Source organism: Pan troglodytes, chromosome 22 (genome assembly GCF_028858775.2).
Source record: "Pan troglodytes isolate AG18354 chromosome 22, NHGRI_mPanTro3-v2.0_pri, whole genome shotgun sequence".
Classification (NCBI taxonomy): Eukaryota; Metazoa; Chordata; class Mammalia; order Primates; family Hominidae; genus Pan; species Pan troglodytes.
The window spans coordinates 10,152,569-10,169,592 of NC_072420.2; positions in this window are offsets into that span (position 1 = coordinate 10,152,569).

Below are 17,024 nucleotides of genomic sequence, written 5' to 3' on the forward strand. Positions count from 1 at the left end.
TTCCATTCAATTCCATTTTTTCCATTCGTTTCAATTCGATTCCATTCCATTTGATTCCAATTGATTTGTTTCCATACGATTCCAAGTGATTCCATTCCATTCCATTCCATTCCATTCCATTCTATTTCATTCCACTGCAGTCCACTTCACTCCACTCTAATCCATGCCACTCCATTCCTCTCCACTTCATTCCATTCCATTCCATTCCACTCCATTCCAATCCATTCCACTCAATTCCACTCCACTCCAATCCACTCCACTCCACTCCACTCCACTCTACATCACTCCATTATATTCATTTCCATTCCTTCTCATTCTATTCCATTCCATTCCATTCCACTCCACTGCACTCCACTCCACTCCATTCCATTCGACTCCACTGCACTCCACTCCACTCCATTCCACTCCACTCCATTCCACTCCATGCCTCTCTACTCCACTGCATTCCACTCCAATCCGTTTCACTCCACTCCACTCCATTCCATTCCACTCCACTCCATTCCATTAGACTCCACTCCAATCCACTCCACTCCATTCCATTCCATTCCACTCCACTCCATTCCAATACACTCCACTCCACTCCAATGCACTCCATTCCATTAAATTCCATTCTTCTCCACTCCGTTCCATTCCATTCCATTCCAGTCTACTGCACTCCAATCTACTCAAATCCATTCCAGTCCACTCCACTCCACTCCATTCCTTTCCATTCCATTCCGTTCCATTCCATTCCATTCCATTCCTTTCCATTCTGTTCCATTCCATTCCATTCCATTCCACTACACTGCACTCTATTCAACGACATTCCACTCCATTCCTCTCCACTCCACTGCACTGCACTCCACTCCACTCTATTGCATTACACTCCATTCCATTTCACTGCACTCCGATCCATTCCACAGAACTGCACTCCACTCCACTGAGATCCATTTCTTTCCTTTCCGTTCCATTCCATTCCATTCCACTCCATTCCATTCCACTCCACTCCAGTCCACCCCTCTCCGTTTCACTCCATTTGACTCCATTCCCCTTCAATCCACTCCACTCCACTGCACTCCATTTCATGTCACTCTAATTCATTCCATTGCTCTCCTTTGTATTAAATTCAATGCCACTCCATTCCACTCCATTCCACTCCACTCCTTCCACTGTTCTCCATTCCACTCCACTGCTTTCTACTGCATTCCATTCCATTCCACTCCATTCCATACTATTCCATTCCACTGCATTCCATATCTTTCTACTCCACTCCTTTCCATTCCACTCCTTTATACTCTGTTCCTCTTTATTCCACTCCATTCCATTCCACTCCACTCCATTCTATTCCATTCTACTCCATTGCATTCCATTCCTTTATTTCGACTGGATCTCACTCTGTCACCAAGATTGGACTGCAGTGGCACAATCTTAGCTCACATTTCATTTCACCATTCCATTCCATTCCTTTCCACTGCACTCCACTCCACTCCACTCCACTCCTCTCCATTCCATTCCACCGCACTCCATTCCAATCCATTCCATTCCAATGCACTCTGATCAACTCCATCAACTCCACTCCACTCCACTTTAATCCGTTCCATTCCATTCTATTGCACTCCGTCCTACTGCACACCACTCCACTCCACACCGCTACATTTCACTCCATTCCACTCCATTCCCCTCCACTCCACTGCCCTCCACTCCACTCCATTGCATTCCATTCCACTCCACTTCATTCCATTGCATTCCATTCCATTACATTAGATTCCATTCCACTGTACTCCAGTCCACTCCATTCAACTCCACTCCACTCCATTCCACTCCACTCCAATCCGTTCCATTCCATTCTGTTCCCTTCCATTCCATTTCATTCCATTCTATTCAATTCCACTACAATCAATTCTATTCCACTACATTCCATTCCATTCCCCTCCCCTCCACTCCACTCCATTCCATTCCACTGCACTGCAATCCACTCCACTCAATTCCACTCCACTAAACTCCATGCCACTTCACTCCTCTCCACTTCATTCCATTTCATTCCATTCCAATCCACTGCACTCTGATAGAGTCCACTCAACTCCACTCCTTTCCACTCCACTCCACTCCATTCCATTCCGTTCCATTCCCTTCCATCCCTTTCCATTCCATTCCACTCCATTCCATTCCACTCCATTCCACTCCACTCCAATCCATTCCAATCCATTGCATTCCACTCCATTGCACTGCACTCCATTACACTAAACTCCATTCCACTCCTCTCCACTCTATTCCACTTCATTCCATTCCATACCATTCCATTGCACTCCACACCATTCCACTCCACTCCATTCCTCTCCACTCCATTCCACTCCACTCCACTCCGTTCCATTCCATTCCATTCCATTCCACACCAATCTATTCCACTGCATTTTACTCCATTCCATTCCATTCCTTTATTTTGACTGGATCTCACTCTGGCTCCCAGAGTGCAGTGCAGTGGCACAATCTTAGCTCATATTTCATTTCACCATTCCATTCCATTCCGTTCCATTCCATTCCCATCCATTCCATTCTATTCCACTCTGTTCCACTCCACTCCACTGCACTGCATTCCAATCCACTGCACTCCACTCCATTCCAGTCCACTCCACTAGACTCCATTCCATTCCACTCCACGCCACTCCATTCTATTCCATTCCACTCCAGTCCATTCCATTCCATTCCTCTCCACTTCATTCCATTCCATTCCACTCTGTTCCACTCCATTCCTCTCCACTCCATTCCAATCCACTCCATTCCCATCCATTCCATTCGATTCCACTCTGTTCCACTCCATTCCTCTCCACTCCATTCCACTCTGCTGCAATCCACTCAACTCCATGCCTTTCCACTGCATTCCATTCCACACAACTCCATGCCTTTCTGCTGCATTCCATTCCACACAACTCAATGCCTTTGCATTTTACTCCATTGCATTCCATTCCTTTATTTCGACTGGATCTCATTCTGTCACCCAGATTGGAGTGCAGTGGCACAATCTTAGCTCTCATTTCATTTCACCATTACATTGCATTGCTTTCCATTCCATTCCATTCCATTCCATCACACTCCCTTCCACTCCACTCCACTGCACTCCAATCCACTGCACTCCACTCCATTCTACTCCACTCCACTCGACTCCATTTCATTCCACTCCATGCCATTCCATTCCATTGCATTCCATTCCATTCCACTCCACTGCATTCCATTTGATTCCACTTCAATCCACTCCACTCCACTCCTTTCCATTAAATTCCATTCCACTCCACTCCATTTCATTCCATTCCATTCCATTCCAGTCCACTGCACTCCGATCCACTCCACTCCACTCCATTCCACTCCATTCCATTCCACTCCACTCCACTCCACTCTACTCCATTCCACTCCACTCCACTCCACTCCATTCCATTCCATTCCTCTCTGCTCCACTCCATTCCACTCCACTCCATTCCATCCCATCCCATTCCATTGTATTCCATCCCATCCCATCGCATTCCATTCCATACCATTCCATTCCAAAACTGCTCAATCAAAAGAAATTTTCAACTCTGTGGGATGAAAACACACATCACAAAGAAGTTCTTCAGAAAGTTTCTCACTAGATTTTATGTGAAGATATTTAGTTTTTCACCACAAGCCACAAAGTGCTCCAAATATCCATTTGCAGATACTTCAAAAAGAGTTTTTCCAAACTGCTCAATCAAAAGAAAATTTCAACTCTGTGAGATGAATGCAAACATCACAAAGAAGTTTCTCGGAATGCTTCTGTATAGTTTTTCTGTGAAGATATTTCCCATTTCACCATGGGCCTCAGTGGGCTCACATATATCCTTTTGCAAATTCTACAAAAGATTGTTTCCGAATTTCTCAATGAAAAGAAAGGTTCATCTCTGGGAGATGAATGCACACATGAATAAGAAGTTTCTCAGAATGCCTCTGTCTAGTTTTTGTGTTAAGATATTTGTTTTTCACCATAGGCCTCAAACTTCTCAGAAATATTCCTTTGCAGATTGTACAAAAAGATGGTTTCCAAACTGCTCAATGAAAACAAAGGTTCAACACTGTGACATGAATACTCACATCACAGAGAAGTTTTTCAGAAAGCTTCTGTTTAGTTTTTAAGTGAAAATATTTCCTTTTTCACCATAGGCCTCAAAGCACTCCAAATATCCTTTTGCAAACTCTACAAAAAGAGAGTTTCCAAACTGTTCAATTAAAAGAAAGATTCAAATCTGTGAGAAGAAAGCACATATCATGAAGAAGTTTCTCATAATGCTTCTGTCTATTTTTTTTTGTGAAGATATTTCCTATATCACCATAGGCTTCAAATATCTCACAAATATCCCTTTACAGACTCTACAAAAAGACAGTTTTCGAACTTCTAAATGAAAAGAAATGTTCAACTCTGTGAGACGAATGCACACATAATAAATTAGTTTATCATAATGCTTCTGTCTAGTTTTTATGTGAAGATATTTCTTTTTCACCATAGGCATCAAACCGTTCAGAAATATCCCTTTGTAGATTGTACAAAAAGACTGTTTCTAAACTGCTCAATCAAAAGAAAGTTTCAAACTGGTGAGATGAATGCACACATCACAGAGATGTTTCTCACAATGCTTCTGTCTATTTTTTAGGTGAAGGTATTTACTTTTTCACCATAGGCCTCAAAGCGCTCCAAACATCCATTTGCTGATAATGCAAAAAGACTGTTTCCAAACTGCTCAATCAAAAGAAAGGTACAACTCCGTGTGTTGAAAGCACACATCACAAAGAAGTTCCTCAGAAAGATTCTGTCTAGTTTTTCTTTGAGGATATTTCCTGTTTCACCATGGGCCATAAAGGGCCCAAAAGTATTTTTCACAGATTCTACAAAAAGACTGTTACCAAACTTCTCAATCCAAAGAAAGTTTCAGCTCTGTTAGATGAATGGACACAAGACAAATAAGTTTCTCAGAATACTTCTGTCTAGGGTTTATGTGAGATGTTTCCTTTTTCACCATAAGCCTCAAAGCGCTCCAAATATCCATTTGCAGATTCCACAAAATGACTATTTCCAAGTTGCTCAATGAAAAGAAACTTTCAACTCTGTGAGGTGAAAGCACACATCACAAAGAAGTTTCTCAGAATGTATCTTTCTAGATTTTTTTGTAAAGATATTTCCTTTTTCACCATAGGCCTCAAAGCACTCCAAGTATCCATTTGAAGATTCTACTAAAAGACTGTTTACAAACTGCTAAATCAAAAGAAAGTTTCAGCTCTGTGATATGAATGCAGGCATCACAAAGAAGTTTCTCAGAAAGCTTCTGTTTAGTGTTTATCTGAAGATATTTCCTTTTTATCCATAGACTTCAAAGCTCTCAAAATATGCATTTCCAGATTCTACAAAAAGTCTGTTTCCAAACTGCTCAATGGAAAGAAAGGTTCAACTCTGTGAGATGAAAGCACATATCACAAAGAAGTTTCTCAGAATGTTTCTTTCTAGTTTTTTTGGAAGATATTTCCTTTTTCACCATAGGCCTCAAAGCACTCCAAATATCCATTTGCAGATTCTACAAAAAGACTGTTTACAAACTGCTCAATCAAAAGAAGTTTTCAATGCTGTGAGATGAATGCACACATTACAAAGTAGTTTCCCAGAAAACTTCTGTTTAGTTTTTATGTGAAGATATTTCCTTTTTCACCATACGCCTCAAAACGCTCCAATTATCCATTTGCAGATTATGCAAAAAGAGTGTTTCCAAACTGCTCATTCAAAAGAAACATTTAACTCTTTGAGATGAAAGCACTCATTAAAAATAAGTTTCTCAGAAAGCTTCTGTCTAGCTTTTATGTGAAGATATTTCCAATATCACCAAAGGCCTCAATCAGCTGAGAAGTATCCCTTTGGGGATTCTACAATAGGACGGTTTCCAAAGTGCTCTAGCAAAGGAAAGGTTCAACTCTGTGAGATGAATGCACACATCACTAAAAAGTTTCTCAGAAAGTTTCTGTGTAGTTATTATGTGAAGATATTTCCTACTTCACCCTAGACCTCAAAGGGTTCACAATTATCCCTTTGTAGATTTTACAAAAAGACTGTTTCCAAATCTTCAATCAAAGAAATGTTCAAATGTGTGAGATGAATGCAAACCTCACAAAGAAGTTTCTCAGAATTCTTCCATCGAATTTTTATGTGATGATATTTCCTTTTTTACCATAGGCCTCAATGTGCTCCAAATATACATTTGCAGATTCTACAAAAAGAGTGTTTCCAAACTGCTCAATCAAAAGAAAGGTTCAACTCTGTGAGATGGAAGCATACATCACAAAGAAGTTTCTTAGAAACCTTCTGTCTAGTTTTTATGGGAAGATATTTCGTATTTCACCATAAGCCTCAATGGGCTCAGAAATATTTGCAGATTCTACAAAAGGATTGTTTACAACCTGCTCCATCCAAAGAAAGGTTCAACACTCTCAGATTAATTCACACATCACAAAGAAGTTTCTCAGAAAGCTTCTGTCTAGTTTTTATGTGAAGATATTTCCTTGTTCACCATAGGCCTCAAACTGCTCGCAAACATCACTCTACGTATACTACAAAAAGACTGTTTCCAAACTGTTCAATCAAAAGAAGGGTTTAACTCTGTGTGATAAATGCACACGTCACCAAGAAGTTTCTCAGAATGCTTCTGTCTAGTTTTTATGTGAAGATATTTCTTTTCTCACGAAGGCCTCAAACCACTCCAAATATCCATTTGCAGATTCTACAAAAAGATGGTTTCCAAACTGCTCAATGAATAGAAATGTTCAACTCTGTGAGATGGAAGCACACATCACAGAGAAGTTTCTTAGAAACCTTCTGTCTTGTTTTTATGGGAAGATATTTCATATTTCACCATAGGCCTCAATGGGCTCAGAAATATACCTTTGCAGATTCTACAGAAGGATTGTTTACAAACTGCTCCATCCAAAGAAAGGTTCAACATTCTGAGATTAATTCACACATCACAAAGAAGTTTCTCAGAAAGCTTCTGTCTAGTTTTTATGTGAAGATATTTCCTTGCTCACCATAGGCCTCAAACTGCTCACAAACATCCCTCTACAGATACTACAAAAAGACTGTTACCAAACTGTTCAATCAACAGAAGGGTTCAACTCTGTGTGGTAAATGCACACGTCACCAAGAAGTTTCTCAGAATGCTTCTGTCTAGTTTTTATGTGAAGATATTTCCTTTCTCACGAAGGCCTCAAACCACTCCAAATATCCATTTGCAGATTCTACAAAAGATGGTTTCCAAACTACTCAATGAATAGAAAGGTTCAACTATGTGAGATGAAAGCACACATCACAAAGAAGTTTCATAAAATGTTGCTTTCTAGTTTTTATGTGAAGATATTTCCTTTTTCACCATAATCCTCAAAGTGCTCCAAATATCCACTTGCAGATTCTACAAAAAGTGTGTTTTCAAACGGCTCAATCAAAAGAAAGGTTCAACTCTGTGAGATAAATGCACACATCACAAATAAGTTTCCGGAAATCTTCTGACTAGTTTTTATATGAAGATATTTCCTATTTCACCATAGGCCTCAATGAGCTCACAAATATCCCTTTGCAGATTCTACAAAAGGACTGTTTTGAAACTGCTCAATCAGAAGAAAGGTTCAACTCTGTGAGACGAATGCATACATCACAAAGAAGTTTCTCAGAATGCTTCTGTCTAGTTTTTAGGTGAACATATTTCCTTTTTCACCATAGGCCTCAAAGCGCTCACAAATATCTCCTTGCAGATTCTACAACAACAGAGTATCCAAATTGATTAATCAAAAGAATGCTTCACATAAAATCTCTAGAAGAAAACCTAGGCAATACCATTCAGGACACAGGCATGGGCAAGTACTTCATGTCTAAAACACCTAAAGCAATGTCAACAAAAGCCACAATTGACAAATGGGATCTCATTAAACTAAGGAGCTTCTGCACAGCAAAAGAAACCACCATCAGAGTGAACAGGCATCCTACAGAATGGGAGAAAATTTTTGCAACCTACTCATCTGACAAAGGGCTAATATCTAGAATCTACAATGAACGCAGACAAATTTACAGGAAAAAAACAAACAACCCCATCAAAAAGTGGGCGAAGGATATGAACAGACATTTCTCAAAAGAAGACATTTATGGAGCCAATGAACAAATGAAAAAATGCTCATCTTCACTGGCCATCAGAGAAATGCAAGTCAAAACCACAATGAGATACCATCTCACACCAGTTTGAATGGCGATCATTAAAAAGTCAGGAAACAACAGGTGCTGGAGAGGATGTGAGAAATAGGAACATTTTTGCACTGTTAATGGGACTGTAAAGTAGTTCAACCATTGTGGAAGTCGGTATGGAGATTCCTCAGGGATCTAGAACTAGAAATACCACTTGATCCAGCCATACCATTACTGGGTATATACCCAAAGGATTATAAATCATGCTGCTATAAAGACACATGCACACGTATGTTTATAGTGGCACTGTTCACAATAGCAAAGACTTGGAACCAACGTAAATGTCCAACCACGATAGACTGGATGAAGAAAATGTGGCACATATACATCATGGAACACTATGCAGCCATAAAAAATGATGCGTTGATGTCCTTTGTAGGGACATGGATGAAGCTGGAAACCATCATTCTCAGTGAACTATCACAAGGACAAAAAAGAAAACACCACATGTTCTCACTCATAGTTGGAAGCTGATCAAAGAGAACACATGGACACAGGAAGGGAAACATCACACACCACACACCAGGGACTGTAGTCAGGTGTGGGGAGGGGGAGGGATAGCCTTAGGAGATATACCTATTGCTAAATGATGAGTTCATGGGTGCAGCACACAAACATGGCACATGTATACATGTGTAACAAACTTGCACGTTGTACACATGTTCCCTAAAAATTTAAGTATAATTATAATAAAAGTAAATAAATAAATAAATAAACCCAGAGTTCCAAAAAAAATAGAGAAGAATGGTTCAACTCTATGAGAAGAATGCACACATCACAAATAAATTTCTCAGAAAGCTTCTGTCTACATTTTATATGAAGATATTTTCTTCTTCACCATAGGCCTCAAAGCACTCACAAATATCCCTTTGCAGATTCTACAAGAAAAGAGTTTCCCATCTGCTCAATGGAAAGAAACGTTTACTGCTGGGAGATGAATGCACATATTACAAAGCAGTTTCTCAGAAACCTCTCTAGTTTTTATGTGAAGATATTTCCTTTTTCGCCATAGGCCTCAGAGCACTCACAAATATCTCATTGCTGATCCTACAAAAAGACTGTTTCCAAGCTGCTCAATCAAAAGAATGGTTCAACTGTTTGAGATGAGTGCAATCCAAACACAGAAGTGTCTCAGAAAGATTCTGTCTAGTTTTCATGTGAATATATTTCCTTTTTCACCATTGGCCTCCAAGTGTTCACAAATATCCCTTTGCAGATTCTACAGAAAGACGGTTTCCAATATGTTCAATCAACAGAAAGGTTCAAATCTGTGAGACTAATTCACACATGACAAAGAAGTTTCTCAGAAACCTTCTTTCTAGTTTTTCTCTGAAGATATTTCCTTTTTCACCACAGGCTTCAAAGTGCTCACAAATATCCTTTTGCAGATTTTACAAAAAGAATTTTACCAAACTGCTCAAACAAAAGAATAGTTCACATCTGTGAGATGAATGCACACATCACAGAAAACTTTCTCAGAAAGCTTCTGTCTACATTTTATGTGAAGATCGGAGTGCAGTGGAATGGAATGGAATGGGATGGAATGGAGTGGAGTGAAGTGGAGTGGTGTGGATTGGAGTGGAATGGAGTGAAATGGAATGGAGTGGATTTCAAAAAAAATGGAATGGAATGGAGTGTAGTGTAGTGGAATGGAATGGAGCAGAGTGAAGTGGAATAGAATGGAGTGGAATGGAATGGGAAGGAGAGGAATGGAATGGAGTGGAGTGGATTGGAGTGGAGTGGAGGGGATTGGAATGGAGTGGAGTGAAGTGGAGTTGAATGGAGTGGAATGGTATTGAATGGAATGGAGTGGAAAGGAGTGCAATGGAATGGAGTGGAGTGGAGTGGAATGGAGTGGAATGGAGTGAAATGGAGTGGAGTGGAATCGAGTGGAGTGGAATGGAATGGAGTGGAATGGAACGGAGAGGAAATGAATGAAATGGAGTGCAACACAGTGGAATGAAGTGGAGTGGAGTGCAGTGGAGTTGAGTGGAGTGGATAGGAATGCAGTGCAATGGAGTGGATAGGAATGCAGTGCAATGGAATGGAATGGAATGTAAGGGAGTGGAGTGGATTGGAGTGGAGTGGAGTGGAATGGAGTGGAATGGCATGGAGTGGAGTGGAATGGAATGGAATGGAATGCAATGAAATTGAATGGAATGGAAAGGAATGGAACACAATGGAATGGAACAGAATGGAGTACAGTGGAGAGGAGTTGAGTGGAGTGGATCGGAGTGCAGTGGAATGGAATGGAATGGAATGGAAAGGAATGTGATGGAGTGGAGTGGAATGGAAAGGAGTGGAGAGGAATGGAATGGAGTGGAGTGGAATGGAGTGGAGTGAAGTGGAATGGAATGGAGTGGAGTGGAATGGAGAGGAGTGCAGTGGAATGGTATGGATTGGAATGGAATGGAAGGGAGTGGAGAGCAGTGGAGTGGATTGGAGGGCAGCGGAATTGAATGGAGTGGAATGGAATGGAGTGGAGTGGAGTGGGGTGGTTCAGAGTGCAGTGGAATGTAATGGAATGGAGTGGAGTTTAGTGGAGTGGAGTGGAGAGGAATTTAATGGAAAGGAGTGGACTGGAATGGTTTGGAGTGGATAGGGATGAAATGGAACATAAAGGAATGGAAGGGAATGGAAAGGAATGGAATGGAATGGAGTGGAGTGCAGTGGAGTTGAGTCGAGTCAATCTAAGTGCAGTGGAAAGGAAAGGAACGGAATGGAATGGAATGGAATGGAATGGAATGGAATGGAGTGAAGTGGGATGGAAGGGAGTGCAGGAGAGTGGAGTGGAGTGCAGTGGAGTGGAGTGGAATGGAATGGAATGGAGTTTAATGGAATGGAAAGGAATGGTGAAATGCATTGTGAGCTAAGATTTTGCCACTGCACTCCAGTCTGGTTGACAAAGTGAGATCCAATTGAAATAAAGTAATCGAATGGAATGCAGTAGAATGGAAGGGAATGGAGTGGAGTGGAGTGGAGTGGACTGGAGTGGACTGGAGTGGAACGGAGGGGAATGGAACGGAGTGGAGGGGAATGGAACGGAGTAGAGTGGAATGGAATGGAAAGGAACAGAATGGAATGGAATGGAACAGAATGGAATGGAAGGTAACAGAATGAAGTGGAGTGGAGAGGAGTTCAGTTGAGTGGAGTGGATCGGAGTGGAGTGAAATGGAATGGAATGAAATGGCATGGAATGGAGTGGAATGGAATGGAGTGGAGTGAAATGGAATGGAATGAAATGGCATGGAATGGAGTGGAATGGAATGGAGTGGAGTGGAGTCGAGTGGAGTGGAGTGGAGTGGAGTGGAATGGAATGGAATGGAATGGAATGGAAAGGAATGCAATGGAATGGTGAAATGTAATGTGAGCTAAGATTGTGCCACTGCACTACAGTCTGGGTGACAGAGTGACATCCAATCGAAATAAAGGAATGGAATGGAATGGAGTAAAGTGGAAAGGAATGTGGTGGAGTGGACTGGAATGCAGTGGAACGGAGTGGAATGGAGTGTACTGGAATGGAGTAAAGTGGAATTGAGCGGAACGGAAAGAAATGGAATAGAGAGGAATGGAATGGAATGGAATGAAGTGGAATGGAGCATAATGGAATGGAGTGGAGTGGAATGGAGAGGAATGGAGAGGAATGGAGTGGAATGGAATGGAACGCAAATCAGTGGAATGGAATGGAGAGGAGTGGAGAGGAGTGGAGTGAAGTGGAATGGAGTGAAAAGGAGTGGAATGGACTGAAATGGAGTGGAATGGAATGGAGTGGAGTGGAATGGAATGGAGTGGAATGGAACGGAATGGTACAGAATGAAACGGAACGGAATGGAACAGAGTGCAGTGGAGTGGAGTTGAGAGGAGTGGATCGGAGTGCAGTGGAATGGAATGGAGTGGAGTGGAGTGGAGTAATGAAATGGAGTAGAATGGAGTGGAGTGGAAGGGAGTGCAGTGGAATGGAGTAGAATGCCGTGGAACGGAATGGAGTGGAGTGGAATGGAGTGGAGTGGAATGGAGTGGAATGGAATGGAATGGAATGGAATGGAATGGAATGAAATAGAATGGAATGGAAGGGAACGGAGTGGAGTGAAGTGGAGTTGAGTGGAGTGGATTGGCGTGTAGTGGAATGGAATGGAATGGAAGGGAATGAAATGGAATAGAGTGGAGTGGAATGGAGTGGAGTGGAATGGAGTGGAATGGAATGAAATGGAATAGAGAGGAATGGAATGGAATAGAATGGAATGACGAGGAATATAGTATAATGGAGTGGAGTGGAGTGGAATGGAGTTTAGTGGAATGGCGTGGAATGGAGTGGAATGGAATGGAAAGGAATGGAAAGGAATGCTTTTGAGTGGAATGGAATGGAGTGGAGTGGAGGGGAGTGGAGAGGAGTGGAGTGGCGTACAGTGGAATGGAGTGCTATGGAGTGAAATGGAGTGGAGTGGAGTCGAGTGGAATGGAATAGAGTGGAATGGAATGGAATGGTACATAACTGAATGGAATAGAATGGAAAGGAGTGGAGTTGAGAGGAGTGTAGTGGGGTAGAGTGGAGTGGATTGGAATGCAGTGGAATGCAATGGAATGGAGTGGAGTGGAGTGCATTAGAGTGGAGTGGAGTGGAGGGAAATGGAGTAGAATGGAGTGGAATGGAATGGAGTGGAGAGGAATGGAGTGGAATGGAATGGAAGGAACGGAATGGAACCGAATGGAAGGGAATGGAATGGAGTGGAGTAGATTTGAGTGGAGTGGAATGGAGTGCAGTGGAATGGACTGGAATGGAATGGAATGGAGTGGAGTGGAAAGGAATGGAATAGAATGGAATGGAATGGAATGGATTGGAGTGGAGTGGAGTGGAGGGGAATAGAGTGGATTAGAGTGGAGTGGACAGGAATGGAGTGGAGTGGAATGGAATGGAATGGAGTGGAATGAAAATGAATGGAGTGGAGTGGAATGGGCCGGAATGGAATGGAATGGAGTGGAATGGAATGGAGTGGAGTGGAATGGAATGGAATGGAGTGGAATGGAAGGGAGTGGATTGGAGTGGAATTGAGTGGAGTGGAGTGGAATGGAGTTGAGTGCAGCGGAATATAATGGAGTGGAATGGAATAGAATGGAGTGGAGTGGAGTGGAGTGGAATTGATTGGAGTGCAGTGGAATGGAACGGAATGGAATGGAGGGGAGTGGAGTGGAGTGGAATGGAGAGGAACGAAATGGAGTGCAGGGGAATGGAATGGAATGGAACGAAATGGAATGGAATGGATTGGAAAGGAATGGAATGCAACGGAAAGGAGTGGAGGGGAGTGGAGGGGAGTGGAGTGGAGTTGAGTGGAGTGGATCAGAGTGCAGTGGACTGGAATGGAATGGAATGAAATGGAATGGAGTGGAGTGGAATGAAATTTAATGGAACGAAGTGGATTGGATTGGAGTGGAGTGGAGTGGAGTGGAGTGTAGTACAATGGAATGGAGTGGAGTGGAGTACAATGGAATGGAGTGGAGTGTAGTACAATGCAATGGAGTGGAGTGTAGTACAATGGAATGGAGTGGAGTGCAATGGAATGTAATGGAATGGAGTGGAATGGAGTGCAATGGAATCCAGTGGAGTGATGTGGAGTGGAGTGGAACGGAGTGGAGAGGAATGGCATGGAATGGAATGGAATGGAATGGAAAGGAATGCAATGGATTGGTGAAATGAAATATGAGCTAAGATTATGCCACTGCACTCCAGTCTGGGTGACAGAGTGAGATCCAGTCAAAATAAACAACTGGAATGGAATGGAGTAAAGTCGAAAGAAATGGAGTATACTGGAACAGAATGGAGTGGAATTGAGTGGAGTGGAGTGGATTGGAGTGGAGTGGAATGGAGTAAAGTGGAATGGAGTGGAATAGAGTGGAATGGAATGGAATGAAAACAAGTGGAACGGAATGGAATGGAGGGGAAGGGAGTTTAGTGGACTGGAATGCAGTGGAGTGGAATGAAGTGGAGTGGAATGGGGTTGAATTGAGTGGAATAGAATGGAATGGAATAGAGTGGAGTGGAATGGAATAGAGTGGCATGGAGTGGAGTAGAGTGGAGTGGAATGGAATGGAATAGAATGGAGAGAAATGGAGTGGTGGGGAATGGAGTGGACTGGAACGGAATGGAGTGGAATGGAACAGAAATGAAGGGAAGAAAATGGAATGGAGAGAAGTGCAGTGGAGTGGAGTGGAGTGGAATGGATCAGAGTGGAGTGGATTGGAATGAACTGGAATGGAATGGAATGGATTGGAGTGGAGTGAAGTAGATTGTAGTGGAATGGAATGGAATGGAATAGTGAAATGAAATGTGAGCTAAGATTGTGCCAATGCACTCCAGTCTGAGTGACAAAGAGAGATCCAGTCAAAGAAAGGAGTAGAATGGAATGGAGTAAAATGGAATGGAGTGGAGTGTAATAGAATGGAGAGGAATGGATAGGAATGCAATGGAGTGGACAGGAGTGGAGTGGAATGGAGTGGAATGGAGTGGAAGGGAATGGAATGGAATGGAGTAGAATGGAATAGAAAGGAGTGCAATGGAATGGAGTGTTGTGGAGTGGAGTGGATTGGAGTGGAGAGGAATGGAGAGGAATAGAGTGAAATTTAGTGGAGTTAAATGAAGTAGAGTGGAATGGAATGGAGTGGAATGGAATGTAACGGAATGGAACGGAGTGGAGTGGAGTGCAATTGAGTGCACTGGATAGGAGTGCAGTGGTATGGAATGGAATGGAATGGAGTGGATTGGATTGTATTGGAGTGGAGTGGAGGGGAGTGGAGTGAAATGCAATGGAATGGAGTGCAATGGAACGGAGTGCACTGGAAAGAAATGGAATGAAACAGAATGGAGTGAAATGTAACGGAATGGAATGGAACAGAATGGAATAGAGTGGAGTGGAATGGAGTGGAGTTGAGTGGACTGGATCGGAGTGCAGTGGAGTGGAATGGAATGCAGTGGAATGGAATGGCATAGAGTGGAGTGGAATTGAATGGAATGGCGTGGAGTGGAGTGGAGTGGAGTGGAATGGAATGGAGTAGAATGGAATGCAATGGAATGGTGAAATGAAATGTGAGCTAATATTGTGCCACTGCATTCCAGTCTGGGTGACACAGTGATATCAAGTGAAAATCAAAGAATGGAATGGAATGGAGTAGAAAGGAATGGAATGGAGTGGATTCGATTGGAGTGAAGTGGAATGGAGTGGAGTGGAATGGAGTGGAGTGGAATGGAGTGGAATAGAGTGGAATGGAAAAAAGTGAAATGGAATGGAATGGAGTGGAGTCGAGTGGAGTGGAATGCAGTGGAATGGAGTGAAATGGAGTGGATTGGAATGGAGTCTAGTGAAGTGGAATGGAGTGGAATGGAATGGAAAGGAATGGAACGGAATGAAACGGAATGGAACGGAGTGGAGTGGTGTGGAGTTGAGTGGAGGTGAGTGGAGTTAATCAGAGCACAGTGGAATGGAATGGAATGGAGTGGAGTGGCGTGGGGAGCAGTGGAGTGGAATGGAGTGGAGTGGCATTGAGAGCAGTGGAGTGGAATGGAGTGGAATGGAATGGAGTGCACTGGAAAGGAAAGGAATGGAATGGAATGGAATGGAATGGAAAGGAATGAAACAGATAGGAATGGAGTGGAGTGGAGTGCAGTGGAGTTGAGTGGAGCTGATCTGAGTGGGTGGAATGGAATGGGATGGAATGGAGTAGAGTGGAATGAAATAGAGTGGAGTAGAATGGAGTGGAGTGGAATGGAATGGAGTTGAATGGAATGGATTGGAATGGAATGGTTAAATGAAATGTGATCTAAGATTGTGCCACTGCACTCCATTCTGGGTGAAAGAGTGAAATTCAGTCGAAATAAGAGAATGGAATGGCATGAAGTTGAATGGAATGGAATGGAGTGAAGTGGAATGGAATGGCATGAAGTTGAATGGAATGGAATGGAGTGAAGTGGAATGGAATGGAGTGGAATGGAGTGGAGTGCATTGGAATGGAGTGGAGTCGAATGGAGTGGAGTGGAATTCAGTGGAATGGAGTGGAATGGAATGAAAAGGAATGGAGTGGAACGGAATGGAAAGGCGTGGAATGGAGTGGAGTAGAGTGGAATGGATTGGAGAGGAATGGAGTGGAGTGGAGTGGAATGAAGTGGATTGGTCTGGAAAGGAATTTAATGGAATTTAGCAGAATGGAATGGAACGGAGTGGTGTGGAGTGGAGTGGAATGGAGTAGAATGGAGTGAAAATGAGTGGAGTTAAATGGAGTGGAGTGGAATGGAATGGAGTGGAATGCAACGGAATGGAACGGAGCAGAACTGAATGGAACAGAACGGAATCGAACGGAGTGGAGTGTAGTGCAGTGGAGTAGAAGTGAGTGGAGGGGATCACACTGTAGTGGAATGGAATGGAATGAAATGGAACGGAGTGCAGTGGAGTGGAGTGGAATGGAGTGGAGAAGAGTGGAGTGGAATGGAATGGAGCGAAGTGGAATGGAATGGAATGGAACGGAATGGAAAAGAATGGAATGGAACGGAAGAGAAGGGAGTGGAGTGGAGTTGAGTGGAGAAGATGGGAGTGCAGTGGAATGGAATGAAATGGAATGGAAAGGAATAGAATGGAGTGGAGTGGAATGGAATGGATTGGAGTGGAGTGGACTGGAATGGGATGGAAAGGAATGGAATGGAATGCAAGGGTGAAATGTAATGTGAGCTAAGATTTTGCCACTGAACTGCAGTCTTGGTGACAGAGTGAGATCCAATAGAAATAAA